The following is a 12092-nucleotide window of genomic DNA, read 5'->3' as shown; positions in this document are numbered from 1 at the left end:
GCCCCACTGTCGCCTGCATTTGGCTGGGAACAGCGGCCATTCACTCATTCAGGCAGGGTGCTGAAAACAGACACAACCAGGCACAACAATGTCCATTTTGAAAGGCTTAAATAAAGCCTTCTCTGCCATCATTTCTATTGTCATTCTTCTCCCACTGTTTCCATAATATGGCCAGGAGTGGGACTGTAAACTAATATTACATTCAAGATCCTCAAACAACAAACACCCGGGCCGTGTTTTCCAAGGAGAGGATTACCAGGCTTCCTACGGAGGCAGCACACCATGGCACACACAGCCACCTGCCTAATTAAAGTGGTCCTTTCCGGGGAAAAGAACATTGCCACAAAATAATGAATTAATTTGGCATTTCCGTCAGTGTCCCTCAGCACGCAGTGTGCTATCCCTAAGCATGAAAACAGCACATCCTCACAGAGCCATTTCTAAAATGGTGTGCTTACTCATAGAAAAGGTCAGTCTGAATAGATTCAAACACCAAGAGGCCATTCAGGATGGAAACTTTCCCACCAGAGTCAAGACAGATTGTCCAACTGGTTTTCAAGTCCATTATCTTCATCCACATAGCAGCTCCGAGCTGCTCTCTCTCTTTCCCTTGATCGCTGTGTGGATAGGTACACAGACAGATACACACGTTTATCTGTAGCTCTGTGGAGTGAAACCAAACTTCTTGCTAGGTCAGCATAAAGACTATTGCTGTTTAAGTGAAGAGGAAAAAAAAGTGTTCTGCAATCTAAAGAATAAAAACAGAAAGTTATTGAACGTGACTTTTTCCTGAAAGGCAATATTTGTGTTGCAGAAAGAAACAGAGAGAAGAAATGGGATTATAAAAGGGTTGGGGATTGTTGAGAGACAGAGAGAGAGAGAGAAAAACAATCAGTTGATTAAAACGCTGGTTGGTGGGTCCTGGGTTGAAGGCCACAGATTTTTAGAGGTGAAAGGCTAGGCTCACTGTAAAACAACCAAAATGAAATCAGAGCTTAAAAGCACAATTAACACACCAAGGTCAGAAACAGTGCATTGAAACAGGGAAATGATAATTATGAACAGCCAAGGAGAGAGAACAGAAATTCAGAGGGCAGCATGTTTTACTGCTGAGAAGGGAAGCTGGGACTCCTTGAATCAAGAAGAAGAATGAACCACAACCCAACACAGTAGGGCACAGTAACTGGAAAATCAAACCAGAGAACTATGTATTTCTTCTTCTTGTGTATTGTATTTTTGTCCTTTTTTCCTTCTTCTTCCTCCTACTTCATTTATTCTTAGATCAAATGCTGTTGCCCCCAAATTTCGCTGGTTGGTTTTTGTCTGGCATCTGTTACAGAAACCTTACTGTCAAGAAAGATAAAAATCCCTTAAAACCATATTCTGGGATTTTTCTGCATCTTCCACATCAATAACTTTTGATGCCACAGACACGTGGTACTTATTGTTACCATCCTCTACCTCTAACAGGTACCCAAGGACGGTTTATTCTCAGTAATGTTAACCCTTACCAAATCAGGAAGGATGCCCGTAGCATGGAGGACAAAAGCCCAATGTTAGCAAGCAAACAGTTTAGAGCAGTGATTCTCCAAACTGTTTGCTCATTAGAATTGTCTGGTCAGATTTTTTAAATCCCCCAGCCCACGCTACAAAGCAAGAAAAATAAATGAAAATTCCAGGGCGTGAGATATAAGCTTTTGCTTTTTTGGTGTGTGGGGGGGTGCTTTCTTTTTAGGTTTGAGAGCCGCCACTAGCATTGCGAAATCCCATTGAGATTTTCCCACTGACTTTGATTAGTGCCAAACCTAGATGGCTCTCCCAACCTTCCCTGTGCCATGATTCAAAAACTGCCTGGCAGGTGGAGGGAGGCTCCGACAGCAATGTTATCGAATCAGCCCTGGCTCAGGCCTTCCATTGGCGGAGTCGTCTAAGTACTCAGGGTCAGAGCTTCACACTAAGCGGACCAGCGGAAGTTGCCTCAGAAAACAAGAAGCAGATTGAAGTTTGCCAAATCCTACCCCTGAAACACACATAAGCTTTTTATGCCCTAACACATAAACAGCACACACCCACACATGCACACTCGTACACACACACACACACACACACACACAAAACAAAGACAGAAAGGTTTTGTTAAATGCTATTACATTTATCATTTTAGGATAAAAAGGAGGAAATTTTACAGGCAAACAAATAGACATGATTTTTTGCCCTTTAGGAATTTTGCTGCGGGCTTTAACACACCCCCCGCAATGAGAAGTGACCTGCTGACATTCAGGGGTTGCTCTGACCTCACAGGCTTCATTTTTATTCTGAGGGACCCAAATAAGAATGTCTTAGTCCTAGACTCATTATCCTTTATAGCCACACTCTAGAACTCTATTAACTCTGAGTAGAAAGTAATTCTAAAAATTCCCTGCTTGATTTTTTTTTTCATCTCAACTGAAGTCATAAAGGCTGACTGAGTTCTTTGTTAATCCAATCACAGAAAATGATACTAGATACATAATGCTTTCTATATTGTTAAAAATTTGTTATATGATGTGCTACAACACCTTTTGCTACAGTAAATTTTTATACCTCCATTTTTATTAGGGCAATTTTGTTAGTCCCTGACTTTAAAACTAATGTGTGAGCTATAATGCCACAATTTCATAAAGCTCCTTAATACAATTCCCTCCACTCCTTATTTCTTAATTCTTATAATTCACCTAAATTATTTCAGCATTTGTTTGCTACCCCTATTTAAAAAATACTTGCAATTGCTCCCTAATACATAGTGAGTGAAGTTCAACCACCACAGGCTGCCCTTAAAAAATTACGTAATCAGACCTCAAGCTTCATTCTTAGTCTCTGAGATACCGGTTTCTCACCATCTCTAAGATGCACCATGAAATTCCCTTTCCAGGGAGAGTTGTTGCCCCTCTACTGCACACTAGACTGGTTGGAAAGAGGGGATCCGATGGCTCAATTTTCGTCGAGTCACAGTTTTTGGTCCCCAGCGGGCTGGAAGGGATGTGCCTCTCGAAATTGTTAGACAAAATTTATGTTTAGGCTATAACTTTGGGAGCCTGTGAAGAACCAGGCCCCCAGTAATTTTGCCCTTGTGTAGAGTCCTCTCCATGAATCTGAAGTCAAAGGAAGTAACTGCCAGTTCTAGCTCAAGCCTTAAGATATTATGCTCTGAGGGAAACCAGATGCTGTGTAAAACTTCCAACTGCTCTGAGATCACCAGACTGCTAGGAAGTTCAAGGAAACTCATGGAGAGGACCAGGAGGAAGATCACTGAATCCTTTGGTCAAAAGTCAGCAGCCAGTACCAACTGCCAGACATGTGAGAGAAGCCATTGTGGAATTTCCAGCCAGCCAAGTGTCCCAGCGAAACCAGATGAAGCAGAAGGTTCACTTGTCAACCCACACAGTCATGATAACTACAGGGCAAAGCCCTGAACAAAACAAAACACCTTAAACCCTATTATTTTGATTTTGGATTTGGTGATTTGTTCGAGTAATAGATAACATAATGATGCCTTTGTGGTAGAGGGGAAATAAGCTGTGAGAGTGCATATCCATCGGCTCCTCTATTAGCAGTGAAGCAATCAATGAAATCTTTATCCCTCAGTGATCAGGGATGCTAGTTGGGCTTGGGAGCATGATTCAAAATAAGCATCAAGGGAATAGGGGAAGATGCTAGCTAGAAAGGTGTGTAAGTAGCATGGTGGCCCAAAAGTAGATAAGAATCTAGGATAAAATGTAGACATCTGGTCAGAGCCTTTCGTCATTTTGAAAAGCAAATCTCATAGACAGTGGGCAGTCTCTGGAGATTTTAAGCTGGAGCAGAGAGGCCAGAGCTGTTATCTAGAGGATCTGAGCACTGGGTTCAAGAGCAACCCACACAAGTGGTAAAGTCCTCCCTCATTCAAGGATTTCCCAACACTTCCTGGCTTTTGACTTTGGTCAAGTTAATTAGCTATTGTTATAGTTTACGTCTAAAAATGTCCTCAAAAGCCTCAGATGGGGCTTTTGGATCAGAGGTGTGAGATACTGGATCATGGGTGTGCGATGACTGAATCAGCCCTCTGATCAGATTAGCATGGTTCTGAATGAGGCCGAATGGATTTACTGAAGTTGTAAAACCCACCCTGTGTACGAGTGGCACCAACCAATAGGCCTGTAGCTTGAATAGTATAAAATGGGAAAGGGAGGCTCACTGTTGCTTTTTTCTACCATCCTGTCTGTTACGGACTATTTCTCTTCTACCATGCCCTCTGGGAGCTGCCCTAACTTGGAGGTGACTATTCACTGAAACCTCTACAAACTGTGAGTCAAAATAAACCTTGCGTCCTTTAACTTGTGGGTGTTGGGTATTTTGTATTGACAACACAGAAGTAACTAAGAAAGCTATTTTTTTGTACCTTGGTCTCATCATCTATTAAAATGACTGCTTTAAGGATTATATGAAAATCATACATGCAAAATACTTAGCACAATGTTATCCATTACTATCACCATCGTCATCATTATCTCCATAAATTAAGGGTAGCAGTACCTACTTCTTCAGGAGATTCAAGTCCCATTCTTTGTAGCACATTGAGAATTTTATGGCTCTACATGATTCCGTACACCTAAAGATTGCTCCATTAAAATTGAAATAAACATCTTTACACTGCATGGACATGTAGTAGTTTCCACAGATGACATCAACTAAGGCTACTGGAATCTATTGTTGAACGTTAGGTCTTACTGTTCACATCTACTCTTGGCTTTCCAAACACACTGATCATTATAAGGTTAAATTCTATTACCGATTTCTCTACAGTCAACATTTCTCTTAGCAATAGAGATAGAGTGATATCACACATACACACACACACACACACACACACCCCTCATAGAACTTACTTATGTAAGAAAATTCGGTTAATGGAACAGTCAATATATACACAATTTTACCAGCACAGTTAGTTAATTTTATGTCAGCTTAATTGGGCCAAAGTGACCAGATATTTGGCTGAATAACCTTGTGGATGTTTCTTTTAAGTGTATTTTGCATTTTGAGTTTACAAAAGAAGTGGTGGACTTTGAGTAAAGCAGATTAGCCAGGCCACATATGGAGGGTACTCGGCAATCAGTTAAAGGCCAGAATAGAAAAGAAGACTGCCCCACTCCCAACAAAGAGGGAACGCTGTTAGCTGCCAGCTTCCTGACCTCCTGACTTCAGCTGCAGCATTGGCTCTCAGTCTTCAACTTTCCTGCCCACCTTGTAAATTTTACACTTGCTAACTTCCATAGTGGCATCTCTGTCTGTCTTTCTGTCTCTCTCTCTCTCTCTCTCTCTCTCTGCTGCACACACAGAAACACACATGTACACACAACACACATATACACACCCTATTTGTCTTGTTTCTCTGGGGAACTCTGACTAATGCACTGGACTTTTCTAGTTTTCATATGATGGCCCCTCTTGAGGGCCTAGGACAATTGATAATTATTTATTGAAGACCCAGGCAGTAGCTATAGATCACTACCCTTGGCCCCAAATTGTTTGTTGACTGTGAATTTATGAAAACATTCTCCAGGAAAGCATTTGGAGATTAAGAAGAACATTAAATCAAGCCTGACGCGCTTCGCATCGGGAAGTTTAATCCTCTGTGGCAGTACCATTTTGCCTATCACATCATGGAACACTTCACCCACAGAACAATAGTCTCAAATTCTTGTTATATCTACATTTTGCCCCAGGCTTTTTATGAGCACAGCAAAATCTGCTGTCTCTGAGATAATATTCTTTCTGCATCACCCATATCCAAAGGCCTTTGGGTACCATGATACCTAGAATTTCTCCCATATTTTAGGTAACAGAGCTCTCTGTGCTATTTGTCAGAAAGGCTCTGTCAGACATATTCAGGCTCCGTTTGCCTAGAAGACGAATGCGGTCAAGAGCATGCTGTGGGGAGGGATGCTCTCTCCCTGTTCTTCATGTTCCATTCCAGGTAATAACCACTTTCTGTCTACTCTCTAAATGAACATTTCTAGATTTTAAAAAAATCACCAAAAACCAAACTTATTACTCATCTAGTTCTAATTTTGCGTCTTACCTTGGTTTAATGACAGGCTTCTTTTTCACTGCATTTGCTTGTTATTTTTCACTTTCTTCTGTCCTTCCCTGTCTACTCGTTAATGTCCTTTGTGAAGTTTTATTCCAAAGCTTGCTCTCACAGCTCCCGTCCTCCTCTCAGACATCTTTGCTGCTGGTTTACAGAAAGCATTCTATCGTTTTATATCAGCTTTTGCCATTGAAGCTGTTTTATCTCGGTTGTAAAAACATAACCGCTGAATTTATGCTCCCCCTACCAAGATCTATATTATTTTTACTGCCCACTTCTAAAACAGCACTTTCCTATTATCACCTTTCCTCACAGCCTTTTTCTCAGAAGTTGAGATTAGAAAAATTAAGCAAAATGGTGACGGTTGCCAGTGGTTCATTACCATTCCTTAGCATTTTTAGTCACAGGTGATGTGAACACCGAGCAATATGCAACATTTCTGGTAGCAGAGCCTTCGAATCTTTAATGTCTCTGCTTTCAGTTTGTTCAACTGTAAAGAAAATTTTATAACAATAATAATATGTGCCTGGGAGGACAGGAGCTAGGATTACATAAGATTAGCATATTCAAGCATGTTATAAACTATGAAAGTGATAATATGAAGGTTAGTATCCAGTCATGCAGGTGTGGATTCGCTGGGAGAGTTCCTGTGGATTAAAAATTAAATTAAAAACTCTGCCATAGCAAGTAAATAAACTAAACAGCACACAATTACCAAACTTAGTCTCAATTGTGCTACATTCTTCTGTCACCTAGAAACTAATTAGTACGACATAATCACATACTTCCTGCCCAGTAAACATACAAGTCCCAGAGGAACAAATGATTTGTATCATGAATCACTGGCCACCGCTTACTGGTAATTATCATATAAATGAGGTGCTTCACGTTGACCTCTGATTCCCTAGTTCTTTTCCGAGACAGCGAAGATGCACCAGTTATGCAAAAACTGGATAAAATTTAAATTACTTTTCTAGCTTGAGCCTTCTGGATATTCTTTGTTTGAGGTAGAAAAAAAAAGGGCTACAACAACAGTAAAACAAACCTATCAAAATAGATAGTAACATAGTAAAATGTTAGCATATAATGGCATATTCAGAAATAGCTCCAAAAATTAAAAAGAAGATTCAAGAACAGTTTGGAACAAAGGACCGAAAGTAATCCATTTGCTTTCCTTATGGTAGGTCCTCCACACAAGCTCTTAGGCAGGAACCAACGAGAGTCAAAGTCAAGGGAAAGGCACCCAGCTCTGGTCCTGAGTAGTTTATATGATTTTGTCAACCGCTGGACTTTTTCTACCAATAGTTTCTTTGTACAAACAAGCAATTAGACTGGGTGATTCTAGGGTTCCTTCTTGTTTCAACATTCCTTTAATTGGACACACTCTAAATATCACTGCACAGTCATTCTCAGCATTAGCTGCGCTCTGGAATTACCTGGAGAAGCCCTAAAAAATACTGAGAGTACAAGACTCCCCTCCTTCTCACCCAGAATCTGAAGCAATGGGTCTGGGTGAACCCTGGACCTCAAGAATTTCAAAAGCGCCTCAGTGATTCTAATTGGCAGCCAAGATCAAGAAGCACTGGTCAATTGCTACATACCTCTTTCACTGTGGATTGCTCCTCTTCTTTTCCTTCCTCACTCATGGAAGCTAAATTACCTCTCTGATGATCCCTTCTCACTGAAACATGGACAGGTCAATATACTCTTGCCTGGGTGTGGAAATCCTGAACATGGGCAGCAGAGTCATTGGTGGGCCCATGCACACAGGAGTGACACCATAGAGCATCCTTATTTCTTACCCCTTGTTCCTGGTGCTGAAGACCTCCAAAGACCTATCAGAGCATCCACTGCTTACCAGATATCGGAATATTACAGAAAGAATTCAATAAATAAATTTTCTGAAGTAAAATTTCTAATAAGTGAATAAAAATACATGAGTCAAAAACCCCATCACCATTACTTTTCCAATATTTAAATGTTTGTTAAATGAAGAGACAAATCGCCCAATTTTCCAAAAGACATTGGTTTCTCCTGCTCTTCCTCCTCCTTACACACTCACCCACGCACACACACTCATCTCTTCAACAACTCTGTTACTTACTGATATAAAGGATCTTCCTATCTCATGGACCATGTCTTTCCATTTCTCTCCATTAGAGTAACACCATTACTTATCACTGGAGATGCTATTGAACAGATGGGGGTCACATAAATAATGTGACATGGAAAGTCTCGATAAAATACTGGTTGGATACGTGGATAAATGGATTCCTACATGAACTTGAAATATGATAAAAGCAGTACCAAGAAATGATAAAATTAGGAACAACATATCCAAAAGCTGACTTTGTGGGTGTGCACAGCCACCTGAGGCTGGGTTTTGTAGCCCCCCGTAAGAGCCTCCAGCCAGCTGCAGGAGGCTTCCCAAATCAAGGAGAAGATGAAAGCAAAACTTTGCATCACACTGAGACTTCGCCAGAGGAATCTCTGCTTGCAGTGCCTGCCAGCCCAGCCCTTGATTTCAGTGATAATTATGTGATGGATGAGGAAGGCTAGAAATAGAAGAGAAGAACAATATTCTATCAGCCAGTACTCCTAGTCAATCAGAATAATTCATGTATTTTCTCTTTCAAGAGGAAAATGTGGGCTGGAGTATGGTTGAAGCCTGAAGGTGTCAGCGAACAGGAAAAAAAATCAAATTGCATACGCTCTAGTCTTCCCATCCATCAACTCCAATATAATAACAGTATCTACTCCTAATTTTGTCCACACAGTAGAATATTCAGAGGATTTTGAAGAAGCATCGTCAACTATCCACCTGATTACTGAACTAGTCAGGCAGGCTTTGACATTTTTTTCCTCAGTCCTCACTGATGACTTGAAGATAGAAGGTTAGAAAGTACTTAACTGTAGATAAGAGTGTTGAACTGTCTGGTGTCCCACTCTTATATGCCTTTATAAAGCCATTCATCATGAAATGATTTCTAACCTGATTAATCATATCAGAAAATTAGAGTGAATAATGACGCATGATTATAAAAACCCCAAGGTGGCTCCTCATAAGGCTTCTATGTGTGAGGGGATCCCTAACCCCCACCGCCTACCCCACCCCATTCACAGCTCTAGAAGGAACTGGAAGAAGATATCCAGAACAAACCAAAGGGTCTGGCCACAGCAAACCCCTCTAAAGACTGGGAAAATACATCGCTATTTTTCCTGTGGAGACCATGTTTGCCCAGGACATCCACAGTGAAGGTGTGAAGGGGCAGAGAAACCAAGCCCTTCCCAGGGAAATGGAGGAGATTCGTTTTCCTTGAAGAAGGCCATATGTGGTGAAGCCCACCAGGAAAACACTACATGAACCTGAACAGCAGTTGTCTAAATGAGTGGTAATTTTCTTAACAAGACATGCCCCAAGCCCTCTATGAAAATAATTGTGTAGAATTTCAGAGGCAGTATCAAAGCCTGAGAAGCCAGAAATGACTTGTCCACGGTCGCACAATGAACTTTAGAGATTTACATCTGTTCCTGGTGCTATTGGGCCACACTGGTGACTATCAAGGGGGAGGGGCCTGGGCCCAAATAAACAATTGGAACCACCACCATGTACTTCTTTCTACAAGCAGCCAGGTGAGCTCCTGGCTCTTACATGAGATACTGCCTGAAACGGTCACATTTTCTTTCTGCCCTTCACATCCTGGCTACTGATTAGTCACAAGCATTGAATAATCGAGAGAAACAGGATTTTTTTTAACTTCTCAGAAGGAGAGCCTAAATTAATCACAGTTTACTCTAAAAGGACTTCGCTGAGTACGTAGCTTTCACGGGAATATCAGAAAAGCTTCCTTTTTATGGTCCCCTATTTTTAAAAATCAGCGTACAAGTTAGAAAGCAGTAGCAAGGGTTTCACTGGTGGTAATTTCTTTGTTTCTTGTCTGATTGTTTCTTTGGTGGTGCGGGGTCAGATTTTTCCAGCTGTCCCCTCTTTTACACCCCCACTCAGGATTTCTTGGAAGATAGGGGAATGTAGAGATTGGTTACTATGTGATTCTAGTTCTCATAAGCAAAGGAAACAGAATTGCATAAAGGAAAGTCGATAGGCCTAGAATCACAAAATCTTTTGTTCCAATCCTTGTCAGTAGCCATTGAAGAAATCAGTTTACAACATGGCAGCGTACTCTTTGTCTCTTTTGAACAAGAAGCACAGTGCCAGCCTCAAATGGCTCCTGTACACATTAGGGAAAACATTCAGCTCATAGAGATTTCCTCCATTATGAGCCGTCTCCTCCCCTCAAAATTTTCATCAATACAAGTCCAAGAGTATCAGTTGGTTTAGATTTTGTGGCAATTTTAGAAGACTTAGCCAAACTTGCCACAAAAGCACTGTGAACAAGAATGTCAGAAGGGAGGAATCGTGAGGTGGCTAGGGACCAAGGGTAGGCAAGGGGCCTTGCACTGACCCTGCTGTTTATACTGAACCAGAGGCCAGTGCCTGCCTGGAGAGTTTCTCTATTGGAAAAAGTCAGTTAATCAAACAAACAAACAAACAACAACAACAAACACAGTATTTGGTATTCATACATTCAGTTGGGTGAATAAAACGATGTGCTCAGTTAATGGTGAAAGTGTAAAGTGTAATTCTTGACCATAATAGAACAGGAAAATAGATAATCTTCTCTCAACTTTATGCATGCCAAACTTTCTTTGTACAATAATGTTCTGTTATCTTGAACAAGGTCTTGTTTTCTTAAACAAAATCTGTAGGATGGCTATATTTTAGCTTTTATCTACAAAGAAACTTGTGTATACAGAAGAGTATGGTATCCAAATACATGTAAGAATATGAGAGGATAAAAGATGTCTTGAAAGAAGCATGTAACATTTACTTTCCAGTTGTTTAGTTTTGTGGTGCTGGCCATCAAACCCACGGCCTTGTACATGGTCGGCAAGTGCTCTACAGCTAAAATTTATTTAGAACTTTTCTGTGTTTTTCAAGGTTTAAAAACAACTGAAGAGGAGAAACTTCAAGGTCCTCTCAACAATCCTTAAAACTGGGTGAAAGTCAATTATTCATACAACATCATTAGCAATAGCTAATGTTTATTAAGCAACTTTCATGCACTGAGCATAGTCCTAAATTTATAGTTTTTTATTTATTTTTCTCCCCGGATGGATCTCTGTTTAGGTCCCCAAAGTACTTTTGTTTTGCAAGTGAAGAAGATGAATCTGGGGGAGGCTAAATAATGTATCCCTGGCTACAAAGCCAGTCAGTGGCCAGAATTTGAAATCAGGCCACGTGGAGTTCGCCAGAATTTTCCCTCTTAACCACTGCACACTTCTATTTTCATTTTACATTTCAGGCAATCCATCCTGCTGATGAATCCAGCTTAAAACTTTACCAGGCATGGAAGGCAAGGAGAATATAAAATAAATACAAAAGACAGCCACCCATCTCAGGTCTGGTGATGCATGCCAGTAATCCCAGCACTCTGGGAGGCTAAGGCAGGGAGATAACAAGTTTGAGACCCACCTAGGCATCTTAGACTTTGTCTCAACTGGAAAAAAAAAAGAATAATAATGAAAGTTCTGGAGCTGTAGCAATCCCTAGTACTGCATAAAAAAATTCAATAAGTCCATAAAAGTTAGATCATTTATAAAACAACATAGAAGTACATCTTAATATGATACCAATTCTGCACATAGTGTTGAGAGGAAAGAGTAACTACAAGAAATAGGGCTAATGTTGGAGGTCAATAGTGACAAAATAAAAATCTCCCAAACAGAACAGGTTGTGAGAGAGGAGGATCTGAGTGTAAGTTGCTAGGGGAGGTGGTGGAAGGAGACTTTGAAGAGAAACCACAACATCTTTGAGGGTGACACAAAGCCCTCTTGAGGAAAGCTGTTTACTTGGAAGATGAAAAGCAAAGTCACAGTGAGATAAGCAGCATGGTGGTTGGTAGGATACCTGTTTTCCTTGACT

The sequence above is a fragment of the Fukomys damarensis genome, unplaced genomic scaffold (genome assembly GCF_012274545.1).
Source record: "Fukomys damarensis isolate Sample0158 unplaced genomic scaffold, DMR_v1.0_HiC HiC_scaffold_15, whole genome shotgun sequence".
NCBI lineage: Eukaryota > Metazoa > Chordata > Mammalia > Rodentia > Bathyergidae > Fukomys > Fukomys damarensis.
Note: the sequence above shows the minus strand (reverse complement) of the source record.